This window comes from Cajanus cajan, chromosome 1, assembly GCF_000230855.2.
Source record: "Cajanus cajan strain Asha chromosome 1, NIPB_CcT2T_4, whole genome shotgun sequence".
Taxonomy (NCBI): Eukaryota; Viridiplantae; Streptophyta; class Magnoliopsida; order Fabales; family Fabaceae; genus Cajanus; species Cajanus cajan.
The window spans coordinates 50,554,136-50,557,999 of record NC_138517.1 but is presented as its reverse complement, the minus strand read 5'-3'; the positions used below and the strand labels follow the sequence as shown (position 1 = coordinate 50,557,999).

Sequence of the window (3,864 nt, the reverse complement as noted above, 5' to 3'; positions counted from 1 at the left end):
GATGTAAATCATGAAATTGTCACATATAATTAACCTTAAGAAAAAACTGATAAAATGATAATATATTTTGAAAATATAATAATGATTAACAATTATTAGAATATTTTTAGTCAAATTTTATCTTTTATTTTGATATATTTTTTAAATTATTTTAAGTAGCAATTTATTTTATAATATTTGTGAAAAAATATTTTTTTTTTGTAATGTAACAAAATGAAAAGACAAAACAAAACACTTAAATGGAAGCCATGTACAACTCTACTACATGTAATGCAAAAGTTGGAGGCTCCTCCAATCCACATTTTGAGCAGAATTGGTAGCCCGTTACTCAGCCAAAACATGAGCTACATTATTGATTTCACGTGGACTTCCTATAAAAGAAACAAACCAATCCCTTGCCAGAAGATCTTGGATATTGGATAACACGTCTTCATGTTGGTGCCAAAGCATCCCTGCCTCCATTTGAGGTCCGAGCCACCACCACCACCTTCGTACAATCTGATTCACAAATTATCAAACAATACCCCAAATTCCAACACAAATTCAGCCCTTCTACCAAAGCTAGTAGTTTCACCTAGAGAGGATCACCACCAAGAAATGAGTTAGCAAATCCATGTCGCCACCTCCCAATATTATCTCTGATCACACCTCCAATTCCCATAACCTTTGAGTGCAAGAGCCAACAACCATTAACATTAAGTTTTACCAGGGTTTTAAATAGAGGACCGCATCACGCATTGCGGCCGCAATATTGTTGTTGCGGCCTTGTCCGCAATGGCATCGGACCGCAATTGCGGTGAGACCATAAATCACAGATTTTTCCGTAATGTAACGGTGTTGTGTCCGCAATACCTCCGTTTTGAATCCGCAATACGACAAATTGAAGGTTGGAACAGAGAATCGTTTTAAAAAAGTAACTTTTTAAAAATAAAATAAAAAGAAGTAACTTTCAAGAATCTTTTCAGAGAAGAGAAAGAGAATCGTTTCAGAATTCAGATCAATATTGGTTCAAACTTTAAAATGACTTAAAAGGTGAAAAACAATAACATAGAACGTAGAAGGTTGGAAAGTCAGTAACTCACTTTCATTCGAAACTCTGGAATGTGGATAATCCTCTGTATCTCTACCAAGTAGAGGAAGCTTTCTTATTAATTGCAAGTTTTCTGCCTCTTACCTCTGTTTCTCTTTGTTGTTGTCGTTGATATCCTTGTCAGTGTTGTTGCTGTGCCGCACTCTCAAATCCATTGGTTCCGCGATAAATGGTGATAAATATGTGATTTTGGCTTGAATCGCTTGATTTTGGTTTGTTGTTGTGGTGAATATGGAATTTGGGGTTAACGGCGCCATCAACCCATACGAATGGAGACCTAGCCAATTCTTTTAATATATTTTTTTACTGAGTGCTACAAACTTGTTGGATGCCATCACTTGCAATGGAAACGTGGCATGGAAAAAGATTAGAATGAAACGTGGATTTGGCACGTGGGCCTTTGGGCCTTGTGGCCTTTAATGAGAATTTCAAATGGCCTTTAGAGATTAGACATGTGAATCTCCTCCGTATTGTATGGGTTGTTGGCAAAGTTTCTAATTTAGAATTTCAAATGGTGGGTCATGGGCTTAATAACAAGAATCTCTAATATTTTAATTTTATATTATATTACTATTATTTATTATTATTAATGTAGCATTGAACCATTGAACCCTGTGCGGTTGTGCCCTACTCCAAATTTCTTTCACTTGCCCAAAAGATAAGAATTGGGTTATGTGCACGTGCATCTCTATTTTAATTTCATTTCCGAACAAAATTCAAGTTTTCTAAAGCATGTTCATAGGTATAAATTAAATGGTATTAAATGTATTTTCTTTATTTTCTAATCAGTAGGGTCGAGATATTTTGTGTCTCTATTAAAAGAAAATATAAATATATTGATCTAGTTGGTGTTATGATTAATCCATTAGTTTTAAGTTCTTAAATTTGATAAAAAAAATTTAATTTTTTAAAATAGAAGGGTATAATGGTCAAAAAAATGTGGAGACCAAAGTGGTTACCGAAAAGGGTATCTCCTTTATATATTAGTATAGATGTGAATGATTATTAGAATATTTTGTAATATTTTTATATATAATAATATGTTTAGCCAAATTATATGTATATCAATATTAGGTTGTTTATATTTATTTTTATTTTTATGTTAATTTATTAGTCATTGTTCTGAAGTTTGAAATATAATTTAATTATTAATTGATATTTTATTTTCAAAATTTTATATAGATATTTTTCTTACCGGGGATCCGATGTGGAGATGGTCCGCTGGGTAAGATCGGTGAGCCTCCTTCGCTGGTACGTTGGTTGCTCCAAGATGGGGGTGGTACCTGCAAAAGAGACTCCGATGCTAAAGTTAGTGTTTGTGGGTGTATGAGTCTCATATAAGTAATGCACGTACCTTTGTGTGAATTTAGGGTTTTGTTGGGCCTTGGGCTTGAGATCAGTTTATGACCTATTTGGATGTCGAGCTGACGTGGCCTAGCGCGTGTCCGAGGTCACGCTGCGCTGAGATGCCGAGCTCGAGCTTGGCATAGCGGTACAGATAGTACACTAGCCCCCTGAGCTCCGAAGACCGTGGGTCAAGGAGTTAATGCCGAGCTCGGTAGGGGGCCGTGACCCTTTGCGTACGCTTCTCTCCTGTGTTGTCATGTTTCATGGCCGAGCTGAGGAACTCGGCAATAATGAGTTTACTGCTTGGTTAGGCTGGTAAACCTTTGACCGAGTCAATAGATTGGTGAGGGACAAGTCGGCAACTCGGCTGGCCAGTACACTTGCCCCCCAAGCACCGAGTGATGTAAGAGCGAAGGGGCTTCTGAGGAGCTCCCAAATTTGTTGTTTGAAGGTTCAAATTTGACCTCGTTAAGTAGATGTAATCTTCAAGGGTCGATCTTGACCTTGGTTAAGAAAATGTGATCTTAAGGTTCGGACTCGACCTTGGCATATCAAGGTTCAAACTCGACCTTGGTTAAGAAAATGTAGTCTCAAGGTTCGGACACGACCTTGGCATAACAAGGTTTGAACTCGACCTTGGTTAAGAAAATGTTGTCTCAAGGTTCGAACTCGACCTTGGCATAACAAGGTTCGAACTCAACCTTGGTTAAGAAAATGTAGTCTCAAGGTTCGGACTCGACCTTAGCATAACAAGGTTCGAACTCGACCTTGGTTAAGAAAATGTAGTCTCAAGGTTCGGACTCGACCTTGGCATAACAAGGTTCGGACTCGACCTTGGCATAACAAGGTTCGAACTCGATCTTGGCATCAAGGTTCGAATTCGACCTTGGCAACGTAATTTTTACTTGAAGGTTCGAACTCGACCTTGGCAAGTCGTCACGGTTAATGTGCCAATACTGAAAATGTATGGGAATGGAGTTACTTTGTTGATTATTTCTGAGGTGTGCCTCATTAAAACCTTCCTTGGCCAAAAACGCTTTTCTTTAGTGGGAAAAAGGCTGAGGAGGAAAAAGATTACATCACCTGAATTTACAAGTTAAGAGAAAGAAAATTTGAGGTGGGTGACATTCCAAGTTCCGAATTTCCCTTTGGAGGGGTCTATTCTTGTCTCAATCACCCCACCAAACAAGGTCACCAACTTTAAATGTTTGTGGCCTGACCTTGGTCTTGCTTTCCTTATGGTTTGTTGCGAACCTGGTCACGAAAAGCAGAGTGCTCTTCCATCTGAATGTACCCTGTAGCTCGGGCACGGAGTTCATTCATATCAAGAGGAGATCGTCGACACAGGCTGTCCACGAAAGGTCCAGGCTTGAGCGCCATGAGCATGGCGTGTAGGGTGACCTCGGGGTTCAAGTTTCGAATCTTGA

The 3,864-nt window shown here is 38.6% G+C and overlaps 1 long non-coding RNA gene across 1 annotated transcript; it reads right to left on the bottom strand.

The window, feature by feature from the left end:
* Positions 1 to 219: 219 nt before the first annotated feature.
* On the bottom strand, positions 220 to 1,483 carry LOC145953972 (uncharacterized). The gene is made up of 2 exons (XR_014431187.1): positions 1,083 to 1,483; positions 220 to 574 (listed from the first exon to the last, which is right to left on the bottom strand). It is a non-coding gene; the product is annotated as an uncharacterized LOC145953972 (long non-coding RNA).
* Positions 1,484 to 3,864: the final 2,381 nt, after the last annotated feature.